This window comes from Typopeltis vanoorti, chromosome 9 (genome assembly GCF_054136105.1).
Source record: "Typopeltis vanoorti isolate ZY-2024b chromosome 9, IOZ_Tvanoo_1.0, whole genome shotgun sequence".
Taxonomy (NCBI): Eukaryota; Metazoa; Arthropoda; class Arachnida; order Uropygi; family Thelyphonidae; genus Typopeltis; species Typopeltis vanoorti.
Window position 1 is genome coordinate 50,323,163 of NC_143557.1, and position 20,058 is coordinate 50,343,220.

Consider the following 20,058-nt stretch of genomic DNA (forward strand, 5'->3'; position numbering starts at 1 on the left):
GGTTACATAACATGTACGTTAAATATAACTTTGAAAACAAGATAATGCAAATCAACTTAGTTCAGGTATTCATAACAAACATAAAACATTAGGCATCAGACATCCAGCTGTCAATTCTACATTCTTCCGAATAATTAAAATGGTTCACACAGTTCAATGTTACAGAATCTTACAGTACTCTTATAGTAGAACTCTCTAATTCTCTCTTAGTCAACAAACACTTAATTCAATTATGAGGCAGTTATCACTTCAAGGGGGAAACACTTTAAAGCTCCATACTTCGGCTAATTTTAGTAGAATGCCACAGTTAATGTTAAGACATATCAGGCAGAGCTAACTCTTATTTCTTCACGCAGAAATATAAAAAAAATGGATTGCTCTTACCGGGTTACATCCTTTGCACATCGAATTCACTATAGGCACACTTAAAACTGAAGTTAACTATCACTTTGAAGTAACACTATTCGAAGGGAATCTTCACTATATAACTGAAATATTAAACATGGAGCTTCATAAGTCTTGACGCACTCGTTTTAGGTAATCTACTTATTCCTTGTTTTCTTCTATGCATTAAATTCAGCCTTGCACTATTCTTCCTCAAAACAATTGGAATTCGTCATAATTTTAGAATTCCGTATAAATATTCCTAATTGCCTATCAATTTCCCAGTTCCTTCCTAATCTATTTACAGCATATCCAAATCCCTTTGCTGCCACCCGTTACTTTACTCCTTGCTGTCCTGAATGCTTCTCCCCTGTTTACTTTCGTTTTCCAATAAAATACCTTCATTTTTCCCGCCAAAATCCAGTTCTAGCCAGTTCAGCTCATATCAACTCCTTCTCCCTTCGAATACCATAGCTCACGTTCCACGCACGTGTTATCTAAAATTAACTCCTTTTCCTTGACAACAGCCAATCAAATTCCATCAGAAGAATTACATAAAATTACTTTCTCTTTCAATAATGTTAAATAAAAATTATCATAGTTCACATAGGGTACATTAAACTTACATAATTTCTTACAATATCATTATAGCAATAAATTAAATAAAATGAATGGCATTTTTATACAGAGTCCTTTTTATAACTATTACATTACTTAAGATTATATTATTAAATAATAATAAACAAAATTCAAGGCAATTATATGAATAACACACTATAAGCAAGAGACAAACAAATAATATTTACAAGTGTTGCTTATGAAATGGAGGATTATGTTAAATATGAATGAAGTATTATAATTTATAAATTACCTTCATTCATAATTTAGCAGAACTCTTTCCTATCCAACGACGTATGAGAAAGTGTTAAATATCTTCAGAAGACAGTTTTAGCTATTTTACCCATGTTTTAATCATGTGTCCAAAGATCAATTCCGGGTGATTTAACAGGCTCAGTTTGACTAATTGCTGTTTCCAGTTCTATCATTGGAAAGTCCTCTGTAAAGATGTCTCCAGAAGAATAGGTTCTGGATTGTGTTAGCAGATGTTTTGCAGTTTTCCTGTGCTTTAGAGTAATGTTTGGCTAAGTATATTTGCCATGTGTTTGTTTAATTACTGAGATGTGTTCAAAGAGTGATCAGTAGTATCCGAAAGCGTTGTGTTTATTAACAATCTGATGATATTCCAGTCTTGAATGTAGTCTATTACAGAATTCTTCCTACTTTTTTGTTTGCAGTTAGAAATTTCATTTTTCTATGCTTTTACTTAATTCTATTGTCATGTTGGAACAATTTACATGTCGAATCAGAGTGCGTGTAGGTCTAAGTTGTCATGGGCAGATCAATGGGGATGAAATGCAAATTTGTTGTGGGGTAAGCTATGTGATTGCGAGTAAATGAATGGGGATGACAGTTTTGAGAGCTTGGTCCAAGATTTTTTGTCCTTTTATAAGTTTGTCCAACGGAACACTCATCCAGTCGGACATTTCGTCCAATCTCAACCATCCATCTTCAACTTTTATATTTCACACCGTTATACCCATTCCTTCTGCCCACATTCATTACGCTCAGCCTACAACTTGTTTGGTGCAATACCGGGACGAGACAGCACTTAACGACGTTCATCTTTATCCCCCATTCATCTGCTCACGGCAACTTTTATATTTTATCTGTTACACAGCAACTTGTAGTAGGTTAATCAGTTGACATCGATGGGACAAATTGAGATTGGACGAAATGTCCAACCAGACGAGTTGAGATTGGACGAAATGTCCGACTGGACGAGTGTTCTGTTGGACAAACTTATAAAAGGACAAAAAATCTTGGACCGACTCCCCCTCAAAACCTATTTCAGCATATAGAGATAAATTTCCCTTATTCCATGTAGATTTATATGGATATAAATCCATATACATTATTCCATATAAATGTATTCAATCTAGTTTCTTACAATACCAGCTTTACTAATTCTGTTGCCAACCACATTAAAACTCTTGCTAAATAGCTGAAATGTTTTACTTGTTCTATAACTTCTCTCTTAAGAATGCAGTTGGTGTTTTAACATTCTTTTTTTTTTTTTCTCTGTCTTTTCACTGCTGATTTTCATCGTGAATTTATTATTATTTATTTATTTGTTTGTTTCTTTTAAATGTGTTCGGAAATCCTACAGGCTTGTAATTTATTTAGATTTATTTGGCAGTATAATACCATCTGCATAACATAATGAATACAGTTGTATATCTGAAATTTTGATATCAGGCCTAATGCCACTCTCCTTCATAATGTTATCCATATAGATGATGAATAACGGGAGGTAATGTGTGTGCCCTTGTTCCATATGTGACTTAATTATCAACCATCTTCCCGTACCTCTTTCAAATCTAACTGCTGATTAATAACATAAACAGAACTATGTAATGCTCAAAACTTAATAACATAAACAGACTATGTAATGCTCAATATTATGTCCCATTTACACCATATAATTATAACATTTTGAAACTGGTTCCATTTAAACCCACACGGAAGGAATGAAATAGCATTGCACAGAAAGACTGCATAAGGCAGTAAAAGAAATATAGTTACTAGTTCCAGTATTTGAAAAGGTTGGAAAAGGGGTCTTTAGTTTTTTTGCATGTTGGGAAAATCTTTTTAGTCCCTACTAAAGTCCAACCCAAACATTATGGGAGGAGAATCATGTAACCATTGCTTTTATTCAACTCAGCTGTTACTCTATTATAAAAATTAGTAAATTACTAAGGCATGACCAACCCTCCACAAAGCCATGTTGACTCTCATACAGTATCAGATGTTTATCTACCCATTCTTGAATTCTCTTTTTTTTTATCAATTTTTCTAGTATTTTTACCACAAAGCGTGAGATGCTGATTGGTCTATAATTTGTTACTGCAGTCTTAGAACCTCCCATATGCAAAGGAATTATTTTGCCCTCTTTCCACTCCCTTGGAACTCTACCAGAGCCGAGACTTATCAAGAGCCTAGTCAGAGCTATTGCCAGTTACCTTGCACATTCTTGCAAAACCCGAGCAAATATCCTATCGAATCCCACTATTTCCATTGAGATTCTGCAATATCCTAAGAAACTCCAATTCATCCAACTCTGTTCCCACATTAGTGTCTGTCACATATGTTAAAGCAGTAACCTCACTACGATGATATACCCTTGCAAAGTGGTCACTCAGTAACCCAATTATTTTATCTGTTTCCATTATCTTGTAACAATCATCACTCATTTAAGATTAATCTTCCATAGTCATTCTTCCTCTTACTTGCCGAGTAAGGAAAGAACTCTTTGGGATTACCTTTGGCATGCTCAGCTAGATTCTTCTCATTAATCTGATTTTGTCTTCCTGGTCACCTTTATCTTTATATACCCTCCATAGAATTTTCTTCTTCTGCAGGCTCGTGTTTAATGATATTACTCATCCATCTATACCTGATTAACCCTCCTTACCTTAAGTTATACAGTTTAATATTGTTTCCTATAGATAACCCTTAACTATCTCCAATGCACTAGTAACATCTTTACCCTGCAGTGTTTTATGCCACTGCATAGATTTAAGCTTCTTCCTTGACATAATCACCTGCCTTGTAGTTCCACATATACCCCTTCAGGACAAAATATTCCTCAAATTGTACATCTCCCAAGTCAAGACCACATGGTTACTTTCACCAATCAGAAGCAAATGTGGTCACCTTGGTTATGGATAGCTCTTCTGATCCTATGACCAGGTGCAATACCTTCACACCCCTAATCCCCTCCATAACATGCTGCCTCAAGAGTAATTATCTCTCAATAGGTGTATAAATTTCATTTACTTCCTGCCAGTCTATATCTCCATAGTTGAAGCCCCCCATAATAATCACTCAATTTGTACTCATTGTACTAATTTGCTAATGTATGTCTTCCAGATCATCCGTGAAACTCTCTGGACTATAGCAACAACCGACTATATATTTTGTCTTACTGGCCTTAATCTCAACACCAGACTGCTTCAAATGACTAGAAATAGGAGAAATAGGAAAAAGAATAGGAGATAAAACTACCTATCTCCTATTCTTTTTGGCTGAAATTCCACCACAACCATCAGCAGAACCCCCCCCCACACACACACACCCTATCTTCACATTCACAAACCCTTCAAATTCTATCCCTGTAACTACATTGTCTTGATAGCAGTCTCACTAATGCTTATAACTTTGCTGCATTTATTACCATCAGCCAATTTTTTTTTTTTAATATGACTCCCTAACACGAAAGGTTTATGTGTGAATCTATAGTACATTTGGTTAATGTATGAATTAAGAATTTGTTTTCCTATTTTTACTGATTTTATAGATTTTTTTGTACTTTCATGTATTTATTTTTTAGCAGGCCTGTAGAGACCAAATGGAGCTTTTTCAAGCCACTTAAGGCCTACAAATAAGCAGGACAATGATCTCACACGAAACAATAATCTGATGCCAAAGAACAAGAGAAAAGTCTCATGCTGGCTCAGATGTCACCCAGTCAAACAAGGTCCACATCCCCAATCAGGATTGGATCGAAAACTCAGCTACTGGAAACAAAGACAAAAAAAATCAAACTGAAGCCTGTAAGGGATGGAATATCAATATGTAAATGGAATGTCTGTACACAATGGGCAACTGGAAAATTGCAGTTTGCTTTAAGAAGAAATACAGATGCGACATCTTGGGTATTTCAGAAATGAGATGGACACTGTCAGGAGAAACAAATGGTGGAAGAGTTCTCTGGTCTGGAAATGAAAGTAAGCATTAAGCAGGTGTAGGTTTCCTGCTAAGTAATAAGGCCTGTCAGGCAATGATAAGATACAAACCAATTAATGAAAGGATAATGGTTGCAAGATTTAGTGCCCGACTATTTAATATTATGACCATTCAAGTATATGCGTCCACTGCGGAGAGTGCAGATGAAGACACTGAGAGATTTTACAGAGATCTACAACTAGAAATTGATGACGTGCCGAAGCAGGATATACTCATCACTGGAGGAGACTGGAATGCAAAGATTGGCAGAAATAACACAGGATGGGAAAAAGGTTATGGAAAAATTTGGATATGGAAAAAGAAATGAACATGGAGAGATGCTTCTGGAATTTGCCAATGATAACAACCTGATGATTTGCAATACCAAATTCCAATATGTTGTATATGGACGTGGTGCTCCTTCGATGGCAGGCACAGGAATATGATCAACCTGATATTAATAGACCAGAAATGGAGAACATCAGTTCAACAGTGCAGATCATTCCAAGAAGCTGATATCTGATATTGATTCCAACAGCTTAGTGATTGCGAATATAAGACTAAAACAGAAACAGAAGTACAAACGAAGGTTCCAAAAAAGCTAGAGACATCTCAAGACTAAATGAAGACAGGCTAAGAACAGCATATTGGGACATACTGGAAACCAAGTTTAAGACCACAAGTGAAAAACTAAATATAAATACAAGAGCAGAACAACTGGCTACAGTGCTAAAAAAAAAAAAGTGATAGAGGAAGTAATTCCTGAAAGAAAGAAGATCAACAAGAAATGGATAACTCGGGAAACCCTGAAATTGGTACAAGAGAAAACAGAACTGAAACTTAAGAAATAATTCACAGGCAGCAGATGGGTTATACCGTCAAAACAGCAACAACTGATAAAGCCAAATGGCTGGAAGACTATGTTTTGCATTGAACAGTTCTCCATAGAACTGTTCAATGCAAAACATTGAACAGTACTATGGAGAACACAAAACTAGAGAGATCTATAAACTTATGATAAAGTATTGATGGACAAGACTGAAATCATACACATCAAAGAACTAAAAACAATCTCTCCACCAGTAAAGATCTTTGAAAATGACATCTTGGAAGAGTAGGTCAGTAAGGCTATAAAACATCTCAAGAACAATAAGTCCTGGAAATGACAACATAATAGGCAAGATGCTAAAATATGGGGGAGAAATGGTTGTAAAAGAAATGCATAAGCTATGTAATGAAGTATGGAGATCAGGGTATGCCCCCCGAAGAGTGGAAAAAATCGGTCTTGGTTGTTCTTCATAAGAAAGGAAGTGCTTTAGAATGCACCGATTACATAACTATTGCACTGATGAGTCATCTTGGCAAAGTGCTGATGAAAATACTTACAGAATGTCTGAAGGGTCACGGAAGCACATCTTCCCGATGAGCAAGCCGGATTTCGAAAAGATCAAAGTACAGTGCAACAAATACTCGCACTAAGACTAATAGCAGGGAAAGCTTGAAAAAAGAACAAAAAGAGATACTGCTGTTTTGTGGACTTCCTAAATGCATTTGATAATGACCAAAATATAACATGGGCTGTTTTGGAATTCTATGGTGTGGACAATAAATTGATCTGCTTGTTGAAAGATATAAACATCCAAGCACAAACAACAGTCAGAATAGCAGGTGCGAATGGAGACTGGTTTACCACTAGTCAAGGTACAAGACAAGGAGACCCAGTATCACCAATCATCTTCATCACACATCTAGGAAGAACACTAGATAAGATTAAAGAAGAAGGTGGAGGTATTTCAATAAATGGCATGAGAATAAACTACCTCTGCTTTGCAGATGACACTGTCCTGATTGAAGAAGACGCAGCAAGGCTGGAACGGGCACTGCAGACACTATACACAGAAGCAAAAAGATATGGACTAAATGTCAATTTGATAAAAACTAAAACAGTGATATTCGGACAACAGGAGTTACTGAAAAGTAATCATTGAAGGATTTCAACTGGAAAATTCACTTCACATATCATGGATGCCATATGATGTATGACTTAGACCCCCCCCCCCCCCAAAAGGTAAAAATCAGAATAGCAAGAGCAACAGCTATCTTAAAAGCCATGGACAAAATACGTTAGAGCCGAACTATAAAGATATATACTAAACTGTGCATTGTGGAAATCATCTTCAGCTACGGATGTGACCTGGGTACTCCTGAGAGAGAATCTGAAAGGAGGATATTAGATTTTGGGAGGAAGTGCTATAGAAAGATCTTGAGAAGAAGCACAAGGCAGAGTTTTTTATTATTTCTAAGTGATATAAAGAATCAAAGGCTTTTTCAAAATTGAACATCTATGAGAGAGGGGATGAAGTGGAAATTTAAAAGATTTGTGGACTTGTGGCATCTCAGTAGTAAGAAATGTGGTGGGTAAGAGACCATGGAGTACGTATTCATAAAATGGAAGAAATGGATGGAACATGGGCAGTACTGTCGACAGGGTGTAGCATAGAGACCTCACGGTGCAGCTTAATAAGGGTGCTCGTTCAACCATATTGCTGTAGGCCCCATCGCTATGCTAATAATTCCTGTAGCAAGTACAGAGAGAAGTTTTTCCAAACTTAAACTGATTAAAAATTATTTGCAAGAAAGATTATAAGAAAGATTGGTTGGTCTAGCAACTATATCGATAGAGGCGGACACAGCTTATAAAGAGTTTTATTGTCCGATATCCCCGGAGAGCAAACATTTAATTAATATTATTATGTAATTGTGTGTTCCATTAATGTTTCTCTTGTAATAAAAACAAAATAGCAATGGAGATTTTCTTTCTTTGTCTTGTTTGCCTCAAGGCGTGATCTAATCTGCAACGGCCCTGAACATGGGAATGTGAATATAAAGATTTAAGTAGTGGTAGGTGGGAAATGAGTGAATGCTGTCAGAGAGATGTGTAGTGTGATTGATAGCGAGAGAGATGAGCATCATGTAGAAATAAATTCAGCATATTCAGAGGACGGTAGCAATTAGGTAGGTGAATGTCAAGTGAGAGTAAGTTGCTTGGAGGGATAGATACTGAGAGAAGAAATGGAAGAAGAGAAGAAATAACCTCCCCTTCCTAGACACACTAGTCACCCGCCAACCTGATGGAACCTTGGTTTTCTCAGTTTATAGAAAACCCACCCATACAGGCAGATACATTCACCAACAATCCCACCACCCCCCCTCACAACAATATGGAGTTATTAAAACATTATTCAACAGGGCAAAAATAATCTGTTCTAATAATCAAGCCCTAACCACTGAACTAAATCACATCCGTGACACTTTCTCAGCCAATGGCTACCCCCTCCAAAAAATCCAAAAAATACTTAACCCAGTTATCCACAACCCACCACCCCCTCCCCCTCACAAAAAAGATTACTCTAAATCCATCACTATTCCCTACATCAGAGGCACCTCAGAAAAAATCAATAAAATCTTAAAAAAACATGACTTGACCACTTGTTACAGACCACATAGAAAACTGGCATCCCTTATCCGCTCCACCAAAGACCAACCACTTCCCCTAGACCTACCTGGTGTATACCAGGTCCCTTGCAGCTGTAAACTGTCCTACTTTGGCCAAACAGGCAGGACAGCAAATATCAGAATCTCAGAACACAAGGATTACATCCGATTTCACCAGTACAGCCACTCTGGGCTTGCAGACCACGCTCTGGATACTCGCCACAGAATAAGATGGAAGAAAGCCACAGTAATACACCGCAGCAAGTTCAAGTATGAAAGACTATTCATGGAATCAGCCTCGGCCCTTAGGAACATGCCAAACCTCAACAAATTTGGATGCATGAAACTGCCCCAAATTTGGGAAACTTTTATCAAAAGAACTTCAGCCCAAAGGCCAAGAACTACCAATATAGCCCACCAAGGGGCACCATCAGGACTTTAGGAAAACGCTAGCGTCCTAGCCTCAGTCTCATTTGTTGTATTAGTACTTGTGTGCACGTGTCTTTTTAGTAAGTTCCCAAGAAGATGGCAACGTAACGTTCGCCGAAATATCGGAAAGTGTATATTAAAGTTTATTTAATCTATATTTCCAGTATACGCTGTCAATTCCTTAAATATTAGTTATTATGTCTAACCAGCGTATAAGCCTCTCAACAAGAAATGGAACATATGAAAAAAGTTACAAAAGCATGAAAGATGAGATTAGGAGACTAAAAAGATATGTGATATAAAGCAAACGGGGGGGGGGGGAGGAATAGAGTAGGATAACTGGGGATGCGAGGGATTGAAAGGAAAGCAAAGTAGTGCAACAGCTAGGGATGGAGAGATAGGAAAGCAATTTAGTTGGAGTGCAAGAACAGAGAGCCAGCAAAAAGGCAGGAGCTGCAGATGTACAGATGAATGAGTGGAAGTGGGAGAGCAAGGAAAGAGACAGAGAAGAGGTGGCAGCTAGGGATGGAGAGAGAGAGAGAGATGATAAGGCAGTCAAGAGAAAGTCTTTTGTACTTAGGGCATCACGTATTTTGGCAAGAAAGGAAGTGCGAATGGCACTTACTTTCTTGGAAGAAATGGCACTCATAGTGCGAGATGAACAGGACAGAATATTTTGTGGAATGTTGCTACAGCATGGAATATAGAATTTAAGGAGCAAGAAGTATTTAGGCAGTTGAGTTTGGCAAGTGCAAAACAAGTTATCATTATAGATTTTAATAACAGCAACCAGAGGCATAGCGAGGCTATGGTCAATGTGGCCCCGGCCATAGGCGCTAATTTTACACAGACGCAAAAATTAAGATATTAAAGTTTAGCCACAATTTTCTTTCCTAGCCATAGGCACCAACAGCACAATTTTCTTTCCTGGCCATAGGTGCCAAAATTCCTCATGACGTCTCTGACAGCAACATAAACTGGTAAGAGACTAAAGCATGTAGTAGTAAGAGAATAGAATTTCTGGAATTCTTGGGGAACTAATGTGTCAGCCAACATGTGGCAGAGGAGACAAGAGGCTCAAGAGTTTTGGATTTGGTCCTGACATGAGAAGACCCAATTATAACCAAAATATCATTCCTGTCCCCAAATTTGCATCAGTGAGATTTCTAAGTAGTGGTGACTCATTTAATTTCATGAGAGAGAATATTTGTTCCAGTATACATGTAATAATCATTATAACTTGAACATAAAATGTGGTGACAAAAGTACCTGCATACTAATCATAAAATACTGGAGTAAAAAGTTCAGAAACTGACCAATCGAATTTTAGTATTTCTTTAGTGAACACACTAGAGTTGATTTCTGTTAAGATGCAGGGAATGTAAGCAAAGTCTCCTTCTTAATAAAAATATTTATTTACATAAACCATAACATTGCATGAATCTACATGAATAAATATTATACAAATATTTTTTCTTCTGTTTATTCAATTTAAGCCAAAGGCTACATTAAGTCATTGAACAGGCCACATGTTCTGCATCCCCGATATAGAGGCTGATGACTGCACATCAATTGCCTTATATTTCAATAGACACTCTGCATCAATGCATTTAGTAAGATGTAAGCACAAAGCCAGTGCACTAGTTATACTAGCATTTACTACCTCTTAAGGAACTAAGGGAGAAGCTGGTTTTCCCCCTCCCTTTTTTTTTTTGTTCCATAGACCATGTGCTGTACCATGTTTGCCAGCTGCAACTCACTGCCTATACCTGAAAGATATTTGTTTTTCAGATAAGAAATTTAGCATTTCTTTACAATGTTTCTGCATTATGTCTCTTCTACAGATATTTACATGATCATTGTTCAACAGAACTAACATCCATTATGCCTTCCATTTCTGCCAGATCTATAGGAACTCAAGCAACAGCTGCCCAACATCCCTTTACAGTCAAACTGCATATACTCATCCAAACCTGCTACTCCCATTCATCTTTCGTATACCTTCCACCTCAAGTCTCTGGATCAGCCTCCCTTATGAAACGTTTCCAAAGACTTAATAATTTCCAACAGCTTAAGAATATCAACAGAATACTCAACTCATGATCCTGCCACATACAGCATGTATTTGTTACAGGCTCTTCTATCTTTTGTGAGTGGAAGAAATATAAAAATTATATATTATTGTTGGGTTCAATTCTATACCACAGATACTTAATATTTTCCAAAGCAAACCAGTTTCGTATGCATTATATATCTACTCAGTAGATAAGATGTCACCACTGGTCAATTTTTCCCAGTAATTCCAACTTTTTGAATGCTGATGTTTTTTAATGCATTTGAAGCAACAACCACTGTAATTCCATTTGTGCTTAAGTTAATTTTCTTACTATGGATTTCTTCATGATTATCCAATCTGAGAAATATCATGAGAAATATCTTTCATGTTTTTGTTTTGTGCAATTTCCAAAGAACTGTGTTTTTGCTATTTATTCACATATTTCCAATATTTTAGGAACACAATAAATATTTTAACATCTACTGCTGATTTTGCCTTAGAAACCACAAGAAATGGTGCACACAGAACTCTGTTTTTTAAGAGTATTTAAGTTTCCTACTTTGCTCTATAAAATAAGCAGAACTGACTTGTGATACAAACAAACCAAAAAGACCATGTATATAAGACTTAGGTATGCAATTTTTTTTTATTAAATTGTTTTTAAATTTAATTTTAATGCTTGAAACTCTGCTTTTCAAAAAGGTCAATGCAAATCACCACTTCCCCAAAGAGCATTCTGTGTGGGTGATTCTTCTGTAACCAGAAAGGCTAATTAGTCTTATTACAAGCAGGTAATGAGATGAAATTAATGTAAAATGGTAACGTTTTCCAATTCCAATAACAATCAAATGATTATGTTGATGGTTAAATATATAGTGAATAAGAGAAGTGAACTGTTAAGAAAGCATAATTGCATTCAGGCCAAAGAAATATCTGACAATAACATAGATGAAATATGTTACTGTTTAGGCACTTCTTACCTGGGTTGTAATAAAACTTCAGTAGCTGAGGTAAAGGTTAGATAATCTGGAAACCTTGCTAGGTGTGCTGAACTTTTCTAACATTCAGGAAGGATTAACATACAAGCATGAAAACAAAAATAATGCAGGTGAGAACAGTAAGATGCACAAGAATTCAAGAGTTAAAAATTGAAGGAAGTGCCCATCTCCATAAGAAATATCCATATTTTACCCATTTTTAAGTGATATTTTTTTTCCTGAATTAAATATATTATACTGTTCATTACATGTTTGTATATCAATTGTCTCTCTCACCCCTAAAAACAATTAATAAAATAAAATTTCACAAACTAATTTTGTTCAGCACAAATTACTACTCAAATGATGAATACTATACTTACCATGATCAACAGGCATTAACATGAAGAGTCTGCAGAAAGCCAATGACCAAATCTTCTCTTTTGTTTTTTTCATTGTTTTTATTACAGCTGAGCGATATATATCAGCAACAAATGTTTGCAGCTTCTATTCTCTTCCAGGAAAGAGATCTAGGTTATGTAAGGCTGAAATTGTTAAGATTATTTAAGTCAAATTTTCATTACATTTAATTTCATATATGTCCAAAAGCTAAGGATGAGCTACATTTTTACCAGTATACGAAAAAATTTTCACCATTACAGCCAAATATGGATAAATTTATTGCCAGGAAAATAATTATATTACACAAAATATGTGTTATAAATTTCATACAAATTAAATTGCAATATGTTTTTGCAAAATTAGCAATTTCGTAAGGACGTAGTAAACGAATTAATGCACAGTGCTTACAGAAAACTCTGCAGAGAGACATTTCAGTATGGAATATGTCTATACTGAAATGTGATGCAGCTCTCATAACATCATACCATGCTTAGCACCAAGTGATTCAGGAGTTAAGGAAAACTGGCCCAATCCTCTTTCAGAGCAAAGGCCTTGTTTTCTAGAGGAAAGTTTCAAGCAGCAATGAGTCTCCCTATTGAGTCCTAATTGTGTTCAATAGGGTTGAGATCTGGAGCGCATGCTAAACACTTAATTCAATTAATATCCTCAGTCTCTAGAAGTATCTTCACTGGTCGTGTATGATGTGGTGTAGCATTTTCATCCATAAAAATGAATTCTTTGCTTACAGCACCATGGAACAATCAAGCATAATGTTGAAGAACTTTGTTGCAATATCATTCCTGGTCATAATCCCTTTTTTCCAGCACTTGTAGCTCAGTATGTTCATTAAGCATAACGCCTCCCCACACCATGATCCCAGAGCCGCCGTATCTATCTTTTTCACGAACATTCTCACAAAGATAAGCAGTACCACATCCATGCCAGATGAAGAGTCATCTAGAATTGGAGGAAAGACTAAAACGACTCATCTGTAAAGAGTACATTAGCCCATTGGTGCCTTGTCCAATTTTTATGGATATAACACTACTGAAAACATACCCTACAATGAGCTATGAAGAGGTACACAGACTACAGGCATTCAGACCTTTGTTGTAGACATCTTGCCACAGAGGGCACTGTGCTTGATTGGAGCTGACTTGCCATGGTCCAGTGATTATCTTTTGCTGTTATAACAAAAAATCTGTCTTCATGCTCAATGGTAGAGCAAGGGCGACCTCTCAGCAAACGTCTGGAATGCATTCCATTGGATTGAAACAATGCCAAGAGCAATGCTATATGAGATTCCAAATCATCTGACAATATCAGTAATTTTGCTGCCTTCAAAGTTTCTAATAATTCTTCCCTTCGTGAAATCATCCAGTTGATATCTTTGAGACATTACAAGGCATGGAAGTTTGGAACTTTCTACCTTCATGAAAAGAGCTTCTTCAAGCAGAATTCACTCAATGCAGCCATTTGCCTTTTATCCTGTTGAGTGCTACCACGACCTCTTTGTGCATGATTTGAAAATCTGAACGTGTATCTGCTTTCTACTCAAAATCATCAGTTATACAAATTGCCACAAACTGATTCATCTGAATTTGGAGTTGTAATATTCAGAAATAGTGTTCGTCCTTAGGTTTTGGACATCGGTGTATATGCATGTGTGTGTGCATATACAGTAAAACCCCGAAGATATGCGGTAGGTGGGATCAATAAAAAGCGCGTAAGTTGAATTCGCGTAACTCGGGGTATAATTTTGCATGTAATTTATATATACAAACATACAATTGGAACCAAAGGTTTACAATAACACCTATATTTTTTAAGAAATTTAATCATAATTGTAGTTTTTCGTTATTTCGAAAAAAGAACGTTATTTCGATGTCGATGGTTTTATAAAATCTAATAGATTCGTTTAACGGCATAATGTCTTTTTCTAGTCACGCAAAATTTCTTCATAGCAAGCTAATGATTTTTTTATTCCTTGCCTTGAGGCTACAATTCGTTCCTCATTAGAATCTATGTCCTCCAAAATCTGTAAACCTTTCTTTTATGATTGTTCTTACTGTGGATTCCTGTAGATCGAACTTCTTTGCTAGATCACAAATTTTCATTCTGCTTGCAAAATCCTTAATAATGTTGAGTTTGGTTTCCAAATTCAATGTTTTTCTTTTCTTGCTAGCAGAAGAAGAATCGGACTTGCTTCTTTTTGATGACATTATTATTTTTTATGTGATAAAATTTTTATCAAGACCATAACATTAAACAAGGGCAAGGTTTGTAGACTATAAAAATAGTGTATGAATGGAGACCGCACGAAACACATCAGTGCTTGTTCACAGCATGTGCGACAGTGGCAAATGCGGCCAGCGCCTGAAAGATATGACTAGTGGTGAGGCGTGAAGCGGGACGGGAATATGTACATATAAGAAACCGTGTAACTCTCTGGATTCGCGTAATTCGGGGTGTGACTGTATATATATATATATATATTACAAATTTTGTGGCTTCTCTAAAAGACTAATTACTATGATTTATGTTAATGAACTTATTCCCAGGTTAACAGTAATTACTTTAATAGCAAATTACAAGAACAACACACACTGAGCTAAGACTATTTCTCACTAATAAAGACATTATGTATGTAGATTTAAATGGATGAAGGATTTGAGCATCAAATCTAGAAAAGAGGGCACTGTCGAGACAGCATAAGAACAGGAAGGGAGGTAACTCTGTTGGTAAGGGCAGAAATTAGAACCCGGCCAAGAAATAGCCGTATAATTCCTTCCCCCCCCCCCCCAAACACACACACACAATATGTGGCAAGTAGAAAGAATTGGGGCGTTTCATCCTCAGTGTGAAATCAAGACATTTCACACTGAGGATGTGTGAATTAAGCAAGCTCAATGTCAATAATGTAAAGGCAATTCTACAGGATGTTAGTGTCCGCCTCAGCCTTGGCTTATCTATTTAACAAGTCTTGTACAATGTAAGTCCTAAGCAATGGAAAGAAAATAAAACTGTTCCATTTCACAACAATGGTAATAAGGTTAAGGCTGCAAATTATGTGCTGATCTATATATCTGGAGGTGTTGGAGAAGTCTATGAAAGTGAGGATAGAGATTGATAACAGCAGTATACTCTGTGTTTGTCAGCTGGATTTATTAACGGGAGGTCATGTTTTACCAACTTAAGTATTATAACAAGGTGATGAATGTACTTGACAAAGGACATGCATATACAGTGAGATACTTAAAATTTTACAGACATTTGATAGATTGCCACATCACAAGTTGATAACTAAACTGGAGCAGATGGAACTGGATGCTAGATTAGTGAGTGTTAGATGACTGACTGTCAGATAGGTATCAGCAAGTTGAGTAGTGGGATGTAGTATCCTGGAAGATGAAAACGACAAGTCGTGTACCACAGTGGTCTGTTTTGGGATTTAACTTGTATATCAGTGATACTGGGATGGGTTTAACTACAGATATACATACACCTGTCTGTAGATGAACTGTAGAGGTAATTAAAAATCAAGCAGATGTTGTGGCCTTACAGGAGGACATGAATAGACTGTATGAGTGGGCAAAGGTATTGAACTGTCAGTTCGATACTTTTGTTTGAAGAGAGCAATGGGATGTAAAGTGCACTGTTTGGAAAGAAGTCAATGAATATCATATTATGAGGATCAAGCAGTCATGGTGCCCACCATAATAAAATATAGGACCCCCCCCTTTTACTGCAATGACTGCAGTAATGCTAGGGGCATACTTTGCACACGTATACTATACTATATATATATATAGTATATTATATACAGTATACTATAGCGATCAATAGGGAATTTTGGACCATTTTTCCTGTAGGTATATTATGAGGTCTTGAACTGTTGTGGGGCAGACATCCCTTGACTTCACCTGACACTCCAGTGCATTCATCCCACCCCCCCCAGATGATCAACAAGGTTGAGATCATGATTCTGTGGAGGCCAGTCAAGCATCATGTTCGTGTCCACAAACCACACAGCTACAGCAGCAGCCTTATAACATGGTGCAGTATCTTGCTCAAAGAGACAATGCACTGTTCTGTAGAAACGCAAGAAAGCAGGAAGTATTGCATTGTTCAGGATGTTCAGATACATTTTAGAATTTGATATATGTGGCCCAACAAACAGAGGTCTGAAGTTAAACTAGGAAAAACTGGACCACACTATCACACTGCCTTCTCCAAATTTCATAGTTGGGGGTTATGCACTCTGGTAAGAGACATTCACTGGGCATGTCCTACACCTGTCCATCTGCTTGGTAGAGGGAGTAACATGATTCTTGTTGCATAACAAAGCTTTCCAAGCTACGATGTCCCACTCTACATGCTCTTTGCATGACTGAACACAATGCTGCATGCTGGTTTGGGTAATGTGGGGCTCGCATATCGCAGTCATACCATGGAAACCTATGACGTGAGCCTCAGTTCTGAATTTTGTGCAGATTTGAGTGTTCCAGTCATTGCCCAGAATTCCACATTCAACATGTGAGCTGACGAATGACTGTTTTTACATATTATTCTTTATAGCAACCTAAGGTAACATTCAGTGAGTGTGGTTGGTAGTCGTCAGTGGTAAAACATAACCTCCCGTCAGTTATTAACGGGAGATCATGTTTTACCAACTTACTTAAATATTATAACAAGGTGATGAATGTGCTGGACAAAGGACATGCATATACAGTGAGATACTTAAAATTTTACAAAGACATTTGATAGATTGCCACACAATTAATCAAATTTGACAGTGGTGGACTGGAGTTCCACTCCAGTCCACCACTGTCTGCTACCATTGCTGCTTTCAGCATTGTGCTTGAAAATTACAAAGTTCTTGGTCTGGTTTTTGTAAGGCTTAACAGTGTTTGGAAAGAAGTCAAGACACCATAATGCATATGTGGAACAAACAGCCATCGCACCCATCACAATAAGAGTAGGACCTCCTTTCACTGCAAGACTGTAGCAATCCCATGGAGTTTACTCTTCATAGATACCACTCAGAGTTCAATGTTCATGGCACCACAAACAGAGATCTCATGCCAAACCAGGAAAAACATGACCATACTATCACACTGCCACCTCCAAATTTCATAGTTGGGATTATGCACTCTGGTAAGAGATTACCAGGCATCTGCCACCCCCTCCCCAACACACGCACACATATCCATCTGCTCATTAGAGAGTATAATACGATTCATCACTCTATAACACTCTCTCGATGAGTCTTTGGACTCCTTGGAGGCATCAAGTAATAATAACAACAACAACACATCTTTCCAAGCTTCTGCTTCCCACTGTACACTCTTTATACCACTGAGACGATGCTGCATGTTGGTTCGGGATGTGAGGCTTGCATACTGTGGTCCTACCATGGATAGTGTGTTGTGAGCCTGGGTTCTGAATGTTTTTGTGCAGATTCATGTTCCAATTAATGCCCAGAAATCTGCATTCAATGACAGGCCGAAGAATGGTGGTTTGGGGTTTTTTGGTTTTTTTGAGCTGGGATGGCCTAATTTGTCAACAATGTGTCTCTTTCAAACTCTGTCACTTCCCTTCTCACAGCCATTTCATCTGGACACAGCTACTTGGGAGCATCATATTCCTCCAATTTATACCGGCTTCAAACACGTGACTCATTACATGGCACGATCATCTTGCCAATGGGCTATCCACTGAACGCTTTCCAAGCAGTGTGTGCACTTGGTGGGGAAATTTTGGAGAAAAGAAAGGAGACAAGAGAACAGGGAGTGGCCAAGGATCTGAAGTTCAAAGGTCACAGTGGAAAGTTGTGAAGTACAGTAAACCCTTGCCGAACGAGGAGGTTACATCATTAATACATTGCGCGCACGGCAAAATCGCATTCCGCAAAGTTAACTTTCTATGGAAAAAAATGTATTAGGTATAGTTCAAATTAAGAAATTATGTATATATAATTTAAACTAACCTAAATATTGTTGTAATTAAAAGGGAAAAATGAAACAAATGTTAATTGAAAGGATTTTTATTACTGCTTAATAAGTAGGTACATGATACAATTATTTTTTTAAAAAAAAGCTAGTGATTTTTGCTTGAGACAATGACTGACAAAACTCTTTAAGAGTTTCGCGGTAAGGAGTGCAGTTTTTCAAAAATGTCTTTCATAAAGTGTCCTACTTCTTTCTTCATTTGGGTCAATCTCCATTGCAAAATCAGACAGTTCCTGTGCCTTTTTAACGATTCGTTTAACTTCTTGTAAGTTAAAGGCGCTTTATCTTCTTCACTATCGCAGCTTTCACTGTTGGCTGGTGTTACAAGATCATCCAATTCTTCATTCGTCATTTCTCGATCGTCATTCTTGATTAATTCTTTGACTTCTCCTTCTTCCATATCTGAAAATCCTTCACAGCCAATTGCTTTTGTAATTTGTACAATTTCTTTGGCTTCATTTTAAATCGATGGAAATCCTTTAAAATTGTTGACAACTTTGGACAGAGCTGATGCCAGCAAGTATTCCATGTTGAAGAATTCACTTGTTACCATAGTTTAATCATTTCTATGCAGTGGCTTATGTTAAATCACTTCCAAAATACCATTAGCGTGTCATGCTTTCCTTCGTCTAGTGCTTTATTTGCAGAGGTGTAAACATGCCTGACATAATTAATAGGCTTTGAATGTTTTTATGATCCCTTGATCCATTGATTGAATTAAGGAAGTGGTGTTAGGTGGGAGGAATAAAACCTCTACATTTGGATGCAATGTTGTAAGGGCTTCAGGATTGTGTCCTGGAGCATTATCGAGAATTAGGAGAACTTTAAAGCACAGGTTTTGCTGTTCTAAGTAATGTTTGACTTTAACAAATGAATTTTCAAACCAGTTATTAAAGAGGGCTTTTGTTACCCAAGCTTTTCTATTCCACTTCCACACAACGGGCAATTGCTCAAAAATTTTTCCCTGCAATGCATGAGGAGTTTTAGATCGATATATGAGCAGAGGCTTGCACTTGAAGTTGCCTGATGCATTTCCACAAAAAAGCAAAAATGAGTCCATCCTTAAAAGCTTTAAAACCTGGGGCAACCTTTTGTGTCTTTGTGATGTAGATTTGTTGTCCTATTCACTTATAAAATAGGCCTGTCTCATCCGCATTGAAAACTTGTTGCGGAACGTAGCCCCTCTCTTCAATGAATTTCAAAAATTGGGGTTTAAATTTCTCTGCTGCATCTTTATCTGCAGAGCCAGCTTCTCCCTGAAGCTTTCCATTGTGCAAATTAAAACGACGCTTAGTTTTCAAGCCAACCTTTGCTTGCTTAAAAGTCAATTTTCCCTGACAATTGGCCATCTTTATTTAAAACGAAAGAAAATAAATCTAAAGCTTTGTTTCGAATAGCAACACCATCCACAACTGAGCCTTTTTCGTTTACTTGATTGTCAATCCAAGCTATTAATATT

General features: G+C 37.0%; 1 protein-coding gene across 5 annotated transcripts in view; it reads right to left on the reverse strand.

Moving 5' to 3' along the window:
- LOC150103030 (uncharacterized) overlaps positions 1–20,058 on the reverse strand; it is a 458,183-nt gene that overhangs the window by 378,968 nt on the left and 59,157 nt on the right. For 4 of the 5 annotated variants that reach the window (XM_090398173.1, XM_090398174.1, XM_090398175.1 and 1 more), the window contains one exon: positions 12,570–12,731. The gene's annotated coding sequence lies outside the window, so the exon portion shown is untranslated. Of the gene's footprint in view, positions 1–12,189; positions 12,267–12,569; positions 12,732–20,058 lie in introns of all 5 variants that reach the window. The other variant, XM_090398177.1, reaches the window with a different exon arrangement.